The following is a 15161-nucleotide window of genomic DNA, read 5'->3' as shown; positions in this document are numbered from 1 at the left end:
CCTAGCTCCCCTCACGTTCGTCACGCTGCCCCACCTACACACCTCCTGACAGCCATCCTGACAGTATCACGCTCCACGGGCCGGATTAAAAGGTCCGCCGGGCCATATACGACCCGCGGGCCGTAGTTTGCCCATTGCTGGACTAGACGAATCAAAACTGAACTTCAGCCTAAGGCTGGCCATACACTATACCATTTTCTGCCCAATTTCCTTTAGATTTACCTTCAACTATGTAGTGCAAGAGCCTGCCTAATTGGTTACAGCTGAAAGTGTTGTTAGGATTGACCTCCTATTACAGTGATGGCGAACCTTTTTGAGCCCGAGTGCCCAAAACTGCAACACAAAACCAACTTTTTTATTTCAAAGTGCCAATACTGCAATTAACCACTTGCCTACAGGGCACTTCTACCCCCTTCCTGCCCAGACCAATTTTCAGCTTTCAGTGCTGTTGCACTTGACAATGACAATTGTGCGGTCATGCAACACTCATTTTTTCACACAAATAGAGCTTTTTTTGGTGGTATTTAATCACCACTGGGTGTTTTATTTTTTGCACTATAAATGAAAAAAGAGCAAAAAATTAAAAACATAAAAGGTTTTCTTTGCTTCTATTATAAAATTTTGCAAACAGGTAATATTTCTTCTTTGATGTGCGTTGGTGAGGCTGCACTAATAGGCAGCACTGATGGGCATTGATGAGGCGGCACAGATAGGTAGCACTGATGAGGCGGCACTGGTGGGCATTGATGAGGAGGCACTGGTGATGCACTGATATGCAGTAATGATGGGCACTGATAAGCGGCACTGACTGATAGCACCAACTGGAGGCACTGACAGACGGCACTGATCGGCGGCACTGCTGGGCATCATTGATGGGTGGCACTGATGGGCAGCACTGATGGGCGACACTGCTGGGCACTGACAGGTGGCACTGCTGGGCAGCATTGACAGGTGGCACTGCTGGGCACTGATGGATGACACTGCAAGCAGTTAATCTCACCTCTGGCAGTGTCGGTGTGGCTTCCAACCCAGCAGCTCATTCCCATCCACGCTGAACACATCGCCCCTGGCCTCGAAGCAGTGTGGGAGCCTCTTCCTCTCTTCCACGCCCATCCCCAGCTACATTACCCCTGGTGCCAGATCCGCATAGGAGCCATTTCCTCTCGTCCACACCCACTCTGGCCCCAGAGACATGTGGGAGATGTAGTTTGATGGGGGTCCAGTGTGGACGAGATCTGGATGGCCGGTCAGTGTGCGCTCATCTTCCTCTTCTTCCTGGCGTGCCCACTGAGATGGCTCTGCGTGCCATAGGTTCGCCATCACTGTCCTATTATATGGTTTTTGGTAAATCTAAACCAAAAATCTCAAGAAAATTGTATAATGTATGGCCAGCCGTAGCTTCAGCCTTGCAGTTGTACCGGCTTCTCTCCTGTACTGAAACTGCTTACTCTGATTTCACTGCACACTTAGATCTTCTCGCAGTGTGCAACAAAAGCTGCAGAGAGAGCCTGCCTTATTTTCTGGATGGAAGATGTCCAGCATTCTTTAGGCCTTTCTTCACCAGTCTTAAGATGGGAATACACGATTAGAAAATCGACCGATCGATCATCCGACGACCGAGAGGTGTTCGTTCGTTGGTCGAAATCGTGGCCCACATTAACCAATCTAAAAAAATACGTAGTGTTGATGTCTTCCATACAAGTGGAAGTGATGCGGTGTGCGTGTGACCTTGTAGCCATGCCCTTCCGGCCAGAACGAGCGATATACACAACAATGACCAGCAATGAGTATAATATAATTTATTACATGACCTATATACATAAATAGTGATACATAAAATATAATCTGCAGAATTCTGGTTTCATGATCTCATTAGGACAATCTACTTTTAACATTTGGATTTTTCGTTCATGTTTACGAAGATTCCTTGGACATAAACATCCGGGTCATCTTCTGTTTCCCCTCATGCGTGATAGCTCTAGATAGATTTTTTTCGTACGACCGTCATACCATCGCATAGCAAATCGGTCGTTCGTATTGCAAAACAACCACATTTTTCACTGTTGTTCAACCGGATTTTTTCGTTCACAGTATCATTATCGGTTAAAACATCCTGCTCATCAACGAAGGGAAAATCATTTGATCAGTGGTTCTACGAAATTTTTCATACAATTTTCTTATCGTGTGTACGGGGCATTAGGCAAGCCAAAGATTAATCAATTTCTTTCCTTCCTTCTTGAGTTGTAGCTGGTTGACCATTTGATGGTGTCTGCAGCCAATGCCATTTAAAGGGCTAGCAGCATGTCACCAACCATCTGTTGAGCTCTCTGTATATGTGGCATTCCAGCCTCCATTGTAAGGGGGGCATTCTTCCCACTGACCACCAATGTAAGGGGCATTTTTCCCCCGTCCCCAATTAGTGTTTTTGGCAGGAGCTCCCTTGCACCTGAAAACTATTTCAAGGCTTCCTTGGGGGTAAAAGGTAGCAAAAGCCTGATCTAGATATTTAGTATGGGATTTGGCTTCTGTCCAAATTAGCCTTTGGGTCTCTATTTTTTATTTTTTTTTACATGAATTATTCCAACTGTGCATAGAATTTTGCAATGTGATAGCAGTTTGTATGACTAATAAGGAGCTCTGACAGAGTATCTGAAGCTCTTCAATTGCTGTAATGAAATTTCATTATGCTAGAATTGTCTGGTGTGGATTATTATACCACAAACATGACCTCAGAGTAAATGTATCTGTTTATTTAGCCAGACATTTGTCAGGCTTTTACTAGATTTGATCACCATTATATGTCTGCAAAAATCATGACCCATATCAGCAGGTTAATTAAAGCAATAGTTCTATTGTTGTATCTCTATAGCTTTACCTAAATAAGAATCCTCCTATTTATAGTGCAGTTATCACTTTAGCTCTACAAAGAAATGACAATTTTTATATATTTTATTCTCTTACTTACCATCAAAGTATACTTAGAGTGTATATATAGGCAAACCTTTTTTTCGGTTCGTTTTGGATAGAGGAGGAAAGGGTTAAAAGCTATCGGATATTTTTTTCCTGCTGTGGCAATTTTCCTTCACTTGCTGTAATCAAGAAGAAACAGAAATTGAGCAAAAATCTTCCCAAATGTAGGGGAATTTGTGGCCGGGACCAGGGGCGGACTGACCATTTGGAAACTCGGGCACTACCCGAGGGCCCGGGGTCAGTAGGGGGCCCCATGAGATGCCCCTGGTACCTTTTTCATAGGCTTTTTTGAGTTTGGGAAGGACACGGGGGCCCCATGATCCCCTATTGCCCGGGGGCCCCATGAGTTGTCAGTCCGCCCCTGGCCGGGACATTTGTCTCCAATAGATGATTTACCTTCCCCATGGCTCTTGTGACAACTTTAACATTTTTAACAACTTAAACATTTTCATTTTCTCCTCACGATTTGTCCTCAGCAGGGTCACAGACAGCAATAGAAACTTTACAAAGGGTAAAAACACAAGAAGAATATACAAATTCCATGAAGAACTTCCATATGTAAGGCAACAGAGCATACCTGTTAAGCTACCCAATGATAGATAAACATGATGTACGCTAATCTCCAGTTGGTCATTTAGTTCTTAATTTAATAGAGAGAAAACAGGTGGCGCACACACCTAGTGCATTATCCAAGGTTTATTGTAGGAGTGAAAGAATAATAAAAACATACTCACAGACGAAGCATGTATCTAAAAATCATAGAAAAATGACAATGGCCACAACAGCAGGCAAGGTGTTCTCACTGTCAGTGTGGTCAAATGGCTGATGCGTTTCGGGGACGAATCCCTTTCCTCAGAGCTGATGACCAGCCTCTGATGCTGATGTATGATGAATGGAAAGTAAGAGCCTTGCTGTTGATGCCTTTTGGCTATGCATATCCTGAGGCGCTGGAGAGTACATACGATATCGTTCGGTTGTTTTCTTAATCTAAAGCTGATCTCCATGTTTTCGTGAAGTTTAAATAATTTGTTTGGACTAAGCTTGTCCAAACAAACTATTAACTTTACTACTAGCTGTATAAACTATATGTATCCTCAACTACATACAGAATACAGGGCTTTCTTTCAGCAGCGGGAGGGGAACTTATTTAGCCAAACTTCTTTGGCTAACCACCCCATTGTTTAGAAAACATAAATCTAAATGGCTCAAATACTTAACAATCCATGGACATGACATAACATGCTGGGTCCCGAGTCTTCTCTCTTCCAGACTGTAATGTGAGAAGGACCTTCTTCAAGTGCCCACGTTGCTGCTTGATGATATGAAGATGACATGAAGATGACATGAATGCTTTACATTGAGTCAATCACTGTGGTCCTCACAAGGCCCTAAAGACTAAAGCAGTGGTGAGATGACCTCATGGTAAAAGGGGTAGGGGCCAAAAAAAACAGCCAGCAGCAACTTGGACTGCTTTGGTGGATCACCAGTCTTCATTCCTGGAAGAGGCAGACACAATTGTCATATGCAAGGGCGGACTGACCATTTGGAAACTCGGGCACTGCCTGAGGGCCCGGGGCCAGTAGGGGGCCCCATGAGATGCCCCTGGTACCTTTTTCATAGGCTTTTTTGAGTTTGGGCAAGGACACAGGGGCCCCACGATCGCCTATTGCCCGAGGGCCCCATAAGTTGTCAGTCCGCCCCTGGTCATATGACAGCATAAAAAAATACTTAAGAACTTTTTATTGTGAGTGGGTGGTAGGGTAGGGATTATAGTAAAAATGTAATAGAGAACAAAAGAAAAGAACTCACAAACCTTGCGCATTACCTCAGTAAACAATTAATGTATTTATTGATAAGTTATACTCACAAGAGTAGCAGTAAAACAGGCATATAACATCCAAAACCAACACAGGGCTAGATGACACGTGCAAGTTCCATCCGGAAGGGAGATAGAATCTTGGTCAATCTGACGCGTTTCAAAGGGGGATCCCTTCTTCCTCAGTGCTTAACCATTAGCCGCCCGGCCAATGGCCGTTTGGCGGCTTCAAAAGTGCTTCGGCATTCCAGGTGCACGCCATTTGGCGTGCTCCTGCACATGCGCAGTTTGCGCTAATGCAGAGCCGCGCAACGGCGCGATCTGTCACCGGCCGTGTACCTCGGACATGGCCGATGACAGATCTGAGTACCGGCCCCCGTTGCTGTTACCATGTGACCTGCTGTGACCAATCACAGCAGGTCACATCACAGTTGTATACAATGGATGGCTTCATTCATGCCATCCATTGTATACTAGTGCCTAGCTGTGAATGGTCACAGCTAATCACATGCACATGTCATGTGATTAGCTGTGACCAAATCACAGCGAAGCACAAAAAAAAAAAAACAAAAAAAAAAAAACCTGAATGAATCGATTTCATTCAGGTAAATGCTTGCTTATAGCAAAGTAATTCTTTGCTATAAGCAAATTGTGTAAAAAAAAAAAAAAAAAAAAAAATACTGATCACTTCCCCAAAGTAGTACAATGTTATTATGGTAACATTGTACTACTTTGGTCATAGTAAAATCTGAAAAAAAAATCTTAAAAAAAAATTAAAAAAATGTAATAAAAAATTTAAAAAAATATATATATATATATATATATTTTTTTTTTCATACTGTCACCAGTCAGTGTCCCTGTTCACCGCCATGCCAGTTATATGATGATGCTGTACTGCACTGGTGAAAATATGTAAAAAAAAATAGTGAAAATAATTTTTTTTTTCATTTTCCGAAAAATTATGACAAAAAAAATACAACTTCAAAAAACTCGCCATGCCTCTTATGAAGTACGTCGGACTGTCTACTCTGCAAAAAGGGGTCATTTGGGGGATATCTGTACTATTCTGACATTCTTGGAACTCAAGAAATGAGATTGGCCGTCAGTACTTAAGGATTGATCAATATTCAGATCTATACCATAGTTTGTGAACTCTATAACTTTCCTACAAACTAAATAATACATCCTAATTTGGGTTATTTTCACCAAAGACATGTAGCAGAATACATCTCAGCCTAAATTTATGAAGAACAATTATTTATTTGTAAACTTTTATAACAGAAACAAAGAAAAACGTGTTTTTTTTCAAAATTTTTGGTCTTTTTTTGTTAATTTGGCAAAAAATAAAAACCCCAGCAGTGATTAAATACCACCAAAAGAAAGCTCTAGTTGTGTGAAGAAAATTATAAAATTTTAGTTTGGGTACATAGTTGTATGACCGCGCAATTGTCATTCAAAGTGTGAGAGCGCTGAAACGTGAAAAATGGCCTGGGCAGGAAGGGGTAAAATTGCCCGGTATTGAAATGGTTAAAGTTCTGCAAAAGAGGTTATAAAATGGTTTGCAGGAATGACCAGTTTCCAGTATTCAAATGATAATTGGCAGCCTCACTGTTGTGTGTTATCTATGTGTTTTTAATTCCTAGGAGGCATTTTGCCACTATGTGTCAGTGTTTCAGTATTTCCATCAGTTTGTAGTAAAAATGCCTGGGCTTTAGGCTAGCTTCACACCTAGGTGTTGTGTTAAACGCATTAGTGAATTGCAGTGTCAGTCATTCTCAATGGGACCCCAATGCATGGTAATGCATTATAAGACCCCTTGTTATGATCAGGCCTGCCTGTCAGTTTTCAAGGCGGCCTGAATGGACGGTCCATTCATTTCTATGGAATGTGTGTCTGTTTGCACCCACCTACTTCCGATCCCATCCAGATTCGTCCTCTTCCATGTAAGTGGATCGGATTGGAGGTAGTTGGGTGTAGATGGACAACTGGTCCATTTACACTTGGCCACCCATAGAGCAGAGCGCAAACTGAGCAGACACGGACCTATCATCCACCTGCTCTGCTTTGCTCAGCAGGGTATCAGCGGACAGATCCACTGCTGATCTTAAAGCGGAGTTCCATTCACCCTGTCAAAAAAAAAGTCAGCAGCTACAAAATCTGTAGCTGCTGACTTTTAAAAAACAGCTACTTACCTGTCCCACGGTCCCATGGTGTGTCCCCTGCAGCCTGTTTTACCGGCCCTCCTGTATTCCAGGAGGCCGACATCTTCAGTGTGGGCACCCAGCTGTGATAGCTTGCGCTATGAATGGTCCTGTAGTCTTCTGGTACCTGTCACGTGTCCCAAAAGACTATAGGGAAGAAGGGAGGGAGGACACCTTCCGTTTCCGATCACCTAGGCCAGGGGTAGGCAACCTGCGGCTCTCTAGCTGTTGTGGAACTACATTTCCCATGAGGCATTGCAACATTACAAAACTGACAGTTACAGCTATGACTTGCAGAGGCATGATGGAACTTGTAGTCCTGCAACAGCTGGAGAGCCGCAGGTTGCCTACCCCTGACCTAGGCAATGGGACCAGAAGTGGGAGCGGGTACCTGTCAAATTCGGTTACCCACTCCCCCCCCGCCCCCTAAGGGTGCCAATCCTTAATGGGGGGCGGGGGTGCAGTCCTTAAAGCGGAACGTCCTCTTTTGGGTTTAACTGAGCCCAAACCCTGTGAAAGGGGTCTAAAAGTTCTTTCTGGTGCTTTGACAGTTCACCAGAACGTATACATGTGAAGGGGGCTTTAATGTTGGAGCATAGCATCACTTTAATGGTTTAACTTGGTAGTGTGCCATCATTATGGTTCAAGAATCCAACTAAGGTACAGGGCTGTTTGACTAGAAAGGAAAACTATATTTTAGGAATAGGCTTTAAAAAAACCTTGTGATATAGCATCATACTATACCATTGGGACCAGGAGAGCAGATATTCTAAAACTGTGTATGTATTAGGCTTAGGCCCCTTTCAAATGGGCGTCATGCGTTCTGTCACACTTTTTCAAAGAAAAAACAGATTCAGTTTACATCAGTTTTCAGTTCAGTTTACATCAGTCTACATCTGTTTTTGAATCTGTTTTTTTCCTTATTGTAGAAACCAATTAAGGGTGACTGTAACTGTATACACAAATGTTCTTGCCTAAAAGCAGACAAAAATGGAACGGATGTAAACGGACGGCCTCCATTTACATCTGTTCCTTTTCAACAAATCTGGACATTGGCTGTTCCGTTTAAAAAAAAAAAAAAAAATAACTGAACAGATGTGGAAGTTCATTTATAGAAATCAATTGCTGTCCGTTTTTCATCCATCAAATGACGGATGAAAAACAGAAAGACGAAACGCCCGTGTGAAAGGGGCCTGAGAAGTAAGAAAGACAACAGACCTGTTGCAGTGCTGGCCATAATAAATGGGTAGAATTTCAAATTAAAAATTTTAGGAAAAGAATATTCTAAGAAGTTTGTTTTTCTAATCATTAGTGGGTCAAATCGATGTTCATTTCCAAACACAGTGATGAGAAAATTTGAAGGAGCAGGATGGAAAAATCTTGAATGAATGAAATTCTGACAGTATATGTGGTTTTCATTCAGTTAAGTCCATTCATTCCAACATCAAATGTTAAAAGCAAATTAAATCTTTTGAACGAATTTGAATGTTCTGAGAATTTATGTACAAATTTTCTTAGAACTTTTCCTAAGAATTTTCATCTGAAATTCTTGTTTTAGGCTGGCCATACATGGATCCAATTCCAAGCAAGGTGGATGGAGGAATCCTCTGCTGTGCCAATGTATTTTGACAGTGAGGCTCCTTTGATGTCAAAATACACTGATCAAGTGATTGCAGCTGATTGGCTGCAAGCCCCATGATCAACAAAGGTTCTCCAACATTCCTGTTCAACAGAAGTTGACCATTAGATCTACGTCTGTCAAGCAGGAATGACCATAGATTCATTGAAATTACACTCACCGGCCACTTTATTAGGTACACCTGTTTTATTGCTTAGTAACACAAATTGCCAAAGACGACTTTCTGAAGTTCAAACCGAGCATCAGAATGGGGAAGAAAGGGGATTTAAGTGACTTTGAACATGGCATGGTTGTTGGTGCTGGTCTGAGTATTTCAAAAACTGCTGATCTACTGGAATTTTCACGAACAATTATCTCAGAGAATGGTCTGAAAAAGAGAAAATATCAAGTGAGCGGCAGTTGTGTGGGTGAAAATGCCTTGTTGATGTCAAAGGTCAGAGGAGAATGGGAAGACTCATTCGAGATGATAGAAAGGCAACAGCAGATCATATCAATATGGACCAAAATCTCTGAGAAATGTTTCCAACACCTTGTTGAATATATGCCACGAAGAATTAACCACTTCAAATCCGGACACTTTCACCCCCTTCCTGCCCAGGCCAAATTTTCAGCTTTCAGTGCTATCACACTTTGAATGTCAATTACCCATATTAATTTTTTAGCATTTTTTAGAAGGATAAAACTTTATTTTGGTGGTATTTATTCACCACTGGGATTTTTATTTTTTTGCTATATAAATGAAAAAGTCCAAAAATTTAGAAAAAAAGTGTTTTTCTTATACAATTTTGCAAATAAATAATCTTTCTTTATAAATCTTGGCCAAAATGTATTCATCTCTTTTTAGTAAAAAAAAAAGAAACAAACCCAAATTAGTTTATAACCAAAAATTATAATTTTTCAAAACTTTTTTTACATTTTTAATTTTTTTATATTACTACTTATGTGTTTTTTTATTAACATGCTGTCACCCTAGTAGTACAGAGTCACCATTATTATTATTATTATACAGTATTTATAAAGCGCCAATAGTTCGCTCAGCACTGTACATTACAAAGGGGGACAGAACATGTGACAGAACAATACCAATACAATGCAAAACATGAGGGGATTGAGGGCCCTGCTCTTTCGAGCTTACAATCTAGGAGATAATGACACTGTACTACTTGTGGGGGGTAATAAAGATTTTTTTTTTTTTTTACACTCTTTGCTTTTACACCCATAAAGACTGCAAAACAATCATTTCTCCTCTCTGGCTGCATTCCTGCAGCCATTGAGAAATACTGTGAGAGCTGTGATTGGTCACAGCTTGTCACATGGTACAAGGCTGTTGTGAATAGCCTTGTACCATGTGACCTCTGTGATCATTCACAGATTTCACACGTAGTTGTAGTATATTGTGTGTAATATATATGTATACAGGGGCGGACTGACCATTTGGAAACTCGGGCACTGCCCGAGGGCCCAGGGTCAGTAGGGGGCCCCATGAGATGCCCCTGGTACCTTTTTCATAGGATTTTTTGAGTTTGGGCAAGGACACAGGGGCCCCATGATCCCCTATTGCCCGGGGGCCCCATGAGTTGTCAGTCCGCCCCTGTATGTATATACTGTATATTGAAGACATTGAAACACATACTGACAGTCCAGTGACAAGACCACTTTACACACCAAAAGGACTCCTTACTATGTTAATGTATGCAGGAGGTAATCACCTTACCTTTGTTGTGTTGGGGTAACCTGTTTTGGGTAGATATATGGAGAGTCAGGGGAAGTTTAATAGCAGGTTATTTGCAAATAGATTGGGAAAAGTCTTACATATTCATGGTGTGCTTGTTTATGGTGAAGAGAGCAGATTTGCCATAAACAAGACAAGGAGTATCTATTTAACTTTTTAATTAAAATCTATGCATACAGCTATTCTAGGTCTAGACACAGAAGTTCAAACATGCTAATAAAATTGGGCAATCAGAGTGCTTGCCATTGTACTGAATGGGGAAAATGTGTATATTAACACAGGACACAATACATAGGATAGAATACAAAGGTAAGGGCTCATTCACACTTGGCTGCTTTACCAACGCTTGCCAAACGGAGTGTTTTTAACGCTCGGCAAACGCTCCGCAAACGCCGCATGCGCGGTTTAGCGGCGGTTGCTAGGCGTTTGCCGAGCGTTAATAACGCCCCACAAACGCCTATAATGCAGTTTGAGTGGTGTTACCGCTCCGCAAACACCCCGCAACCGTGTCTCAACTGCACCGCAAACGCCGGCTGGGCATTTGCGGAGCGGCACCATAGATGAGAATAGGAGGCTTCAACGCCTCCTGACTCGACCAGAGGCGTCCGTTTTGCTGCGACGCAAACGCTCCCGTTAGAACAGCACCATGTGCTGTAATGTGCAGAATTGGCAGAGGCGTTTGGGAAGCGGTAAAAACGCTTCCCAAACGCCTCTCTGCCGCCTGCACACGACGCTAGTGTGAACGTAGCCTAAGAAAGCACAAGGAATACATGGGACAGGGCACAGGAAGGTTCTCTAATGATTGCCTGTCATCTTACTTGTCTGTACCTCAGCTGGAAAAGAGAGTTTTTTTCCTGTCATTGATATGGGAGCACAGGTATAGATCATAACAGTGGCGGACTGACAATTTGGAAACTCGAGCACTGCCTGAGGGCCCGGGGTCAGTAGGGGGCCCCATGAGATGCCCCTGGTACCTTTTTCATAAGCTTTTTTGTTTGGGCAAGGCAAGGTCCCATGATCCCCTATTGCCCGGGGGCCCCATGAGTTGTCAGTCCGCCCCTGGATCATAAATCACAATATTGCATGCATGGAAGCTACCTAGGTGCATATTATAGCTTGGACATATGCTGGACGGTGTAGGATCTCTATGCTTGATATGAAGTATCTTGTTCTGTCACATGTTCTGTCCCCCTTTGTATTGTACAGCGCTGAGCGAACCATTGGCGCTTTATAAATACTGTATAATAATAATATATAAATATACACTGGTCGTACGTCCTCCATTATTGATATAAGACAATAGATTTGTCTTATGAACTGTTTCTGTGTGGACTTCATTATTTCAAGACAACAGTAGTAAGCAATGATGTCAGGAAGTGACATCTTGTTTACTACTATTCATGTGACCACTGATTGGCAAATCAGTGATCACATGAATCGGGACTTCACACAGAGGTCCCGTACAGCGATCCCAGACACAGCGGGCACCGATCGCATTGCCGCGTACTCAGGGGTGGACTGACAACTCATGGGGCGCCCAAGCAATAGGGGATCATAGGGCCCCTGTGTCCTCGTCCACACCCGAAAAAGCCAATGAAAGGTACCAGGGGCATCTCATGGGGCCCGCTACTGACCCCGGGCCCTCGGGCAGTGCCCGAGTGCTCGAATGGTCAGTCCGTCCCTGCGCTTGCTCCCAGGGAGCGCACACAGGCAATGATGTGGGGGATGTTAAGAAATGTCCACCCTCATCGGCAGTGCTCCCGTCCAGACGTTTATATACATGAGCCAGACGGGAATTGGACAAAGCAGTTTTGAATGCAAAAGGTGTCCAACCCGGTACTAGCAAGGTGTACCTAATAAAGTGGCCGGAGAGTGTATTTGTTCAGATGTAAATGTTATTATCAGTGTTTATAAAACAAACCATTTACATCAGACTTTGATCCCAGAGTATCTAACAATCTAACATGACAGAATCAAAATAATCAAGGGCAGGAGCACTGCCTGAGACTTTCGGCCAGGCTCCGGTAGGTACATAAATTGCCTACACCTATAGCTAGGGCATTGTTCAACATTAGTCGAAGCTGCACAGTTGGTTTTTATCTACAGGCTCCCCTTACTTGCATAGGCAGTTTTTTTGGTAAAGGTGAACTAACCCTTTAAGTACAAAACACTTAGGGGTTGATTTACTAAAGGCAAATAGACTGCGCACTTTGCAAAGTACAGTTGCATTCTGCAAGAGCAGTTACTCCAGAGCTTAGTAAATGAGCAGAAGCGCTGCTGACTTCCATCATCCAATTATGTGCAAGCAAAAAATGTTTTTTTGTTTATTTTTTTATTTTCTTTGCAAGCGATTCACAAAGTGAATCTTTACCTGATTTATTAAGCTCTGGAGTAACTGCACTTTGCAAGGTGCACAGTCTATTTGCCTTTAGTAAATAAACCCCTTAATGTTTGACTGAAGACTTGCCCTCCTGAGGATTTCCCCCCCTTCCTGACCAGGCCATTTTTTGCTTTACAGCGCTGCGTTACTATAACTGACAATGGCGCGGTAATGCAACGCTGCACCCAAATTAAATTTACCGAATTTTTTTCCCACTAATTGAGCTTTCTTTTGGTGGTATTTGATCGTCTCTGCGTTTTTAAATTTTTTTTACTATAAGCAAAAAAAGACCAACAATTTTGAGAAAAAAAAACAATATTTTGGACTTTTTGCTATTAAACATGTCCAGTAGAAAAATTAAAAAAATCAAATTTTATCATAAATTTAGGCCAAAATTTATTCTGCTCCGTGTCTTTGCTACAAAAAAAATCCCAATACATGTAAATTAATTGGTTTACGTGAAAGTTATAGCATCTACAAATGGCAGTATATATAATGGGATTTTTTTGTTTCTACTAGTAATGGCGGCGATCAACGACTTTTAGTGGGACTGTGGCGGACATTCTGACACTGGGGGGAACTAACTTGGTGTCACTGACACCCCAGTGACACCAATACAGTGATCAGTGCTAAAAAAAAAACAATGACACTGTACTAATGGCACTGGGCAGGAAGGGGTTAATGTGAGAGGCGATCAAAGGGTTAATTGTGTGCTGTGTGTGTCTTACTATGTGTGCTGTGTTGTGTTTTACTAGGGAGACATGTTGCTTTGTATTTCTCTGCTGTGCAGCATGTCCATGCTGACAGGAGAGACACCTGTGTTGTTTACACACAGATCTCTCCGCTCTCAGCCCTGCCGACGATTACCAAGTCCCGGCCATGTGTGCTGTGTGCTGGGAGTGTTTTACTAGGGGGCGGGGGTGTTCTTCACTATAAACACACTATAAACACACTGATCGGGATGGCTGTACTGTGCACAACCATCCTGAGCAGTGTGCCCGAGCAGACAGGGAGGAAGATTGTTTGTAAACTAAACAATCTTCCTCCCTGTCGGAGATGCTCGGTAATCACTGGGCGCCGGCAGGTAATTACTGGCACATAATTAATGGCGGTGCGGGTAGGGCGCGTGCGCGTCTCGCGCGCGCCCCCTACCTGGAAATGCAAAACCACATATATATACGTGATTCTGCGCACAGGGGCCGCCCTGTAGCAGTATATCTACTATAGGGCAGTCCATAAATGGTTAAATTCTGTTTTTTGTTTTGTTTTTTGGAACAGACTACCTGCAGACTACATGCTGCAGGTTATGTGTCCTTGTGTCATTCTTCTACAGAAGCATGGTATTCGGTTATGTGTACTTTCATTGACAGGGAACTGTATTTTCTGTGACTAGGTTGCCTAGGAGATTTTGATTTTGCTCAATAAGTAGTGTCCTTAAAGAAGAAGACAAATGTCAGCGAAAGCATATTTTAACACGTTTTTCTTCTGAATCTCACCACTGAATGTTAACAGGGATTCATTGCTTCGTATTCCGGCGTTGTGTTCGTACTTTCCATGATATGTGGACAAAGAAGAAAATTCCTCAGCTACGCAGCTCCTAAAAGGTCCTAGGATTTGTGTAACTGAAAAACCAACATTGATTTGTACAATTCAACAGACCATCCTACGTTTATCATTCATGATGATCATCGATTCCACTGCTGTTCTCTCATTGCTTTCTGTCTAGAGCTCTTGTAGAATTGCATCTCAGCCATTTCATTTTTATCTTTTCAAGAAAAAAAAAAAACCCTAGCATAGCAACAACATGACTGTGAATTGGGCATGATCATTATTGTATCCATGTCATTTTTATATTCTTGGACTTTCATAAATAGTCATGACAATCACGATAGACTCCTTTTAACCCTCGGTTCACACCTAAGCGTTTTCTGCAGAGTTTTGCAGAAACGCACTACAGTCCATTTAACATGATTTCCTATGGGACGCGTTCACATCTCAGCGTTTTTTTGGAAAGGGTTTTTTGTATTTCAATGTTTTATTGATTTATAAACATTTTAAGACAGGAGCAACTAGAGATGAGCGAAGAAATGAAAAATTCGATTCGACTGATTCGGCGAATTCGTGGACAATATTCGATTCGAGTCGAATAAATTCGCTGTGAATTTAACTTAAAAAAGGGTGTTTCTAGGCTTCAGAGAGACTTAATATTAGTGCAGAACACTGTACCTTTAATTTAAATGCCCTTGGAGTCTGCTGGGGAAGAGAAATAATACTGTCTGTCAGTATGACATGCAGATGAGTGCCGTCGATCTTAGAATCACTGCACACTTCACTCCTTTGGCCAGTCACGGGGCCAAAACCAGTGTTTGGAGCCACAGTGTGGCGGTGGAGGCAGCAGCAATGGGAGGCCATACAGCAACCTA

General features: G+C 42.3%; 1 long non-coding RNA gene across 1 annotated transcript; it reads right to left on the bottom strand.

The window, feature by feature from the left end:
* Positions 1-8793: 8793 nt before the first annotated feature.
* On the bottom strand, positions 8794-14362 carry LOC149462747 (uncharacterized). Its single transcript, XR_016312595.1, has 2 exons — positions 14235-14362; positions 8794-8993 (listed from the first exon to the last, which is right to left on the bottom strand). It is a non-coding gene; the product is annotated as an uncharacterized LOC149462747 (long non-coding RNA).
* Between the last annotated feature and the right edge of the window lie 799 nt (positions 14363-15161).

The sequence above is a fragment of the Staurois parvus genome, unplaced genomic scaffold, assembly GCF_062004578.1.
Source record: "Staurois parvus isolate SC_StPar_1 unplaced genomic scaffold, SC_StPar_1.0 ptg000169l, whole genome shotgun sequence".
Classification (NCBI taxonomy): domain Eukaryota; kingdom Metazoa; phylum Chordata; class Amphibia; order Anura; family Ranidae; genus Staurois; species Staurois parvus.
This window is presented reverse-complemented; position numbering and strand designations above follow the sequence as displayed.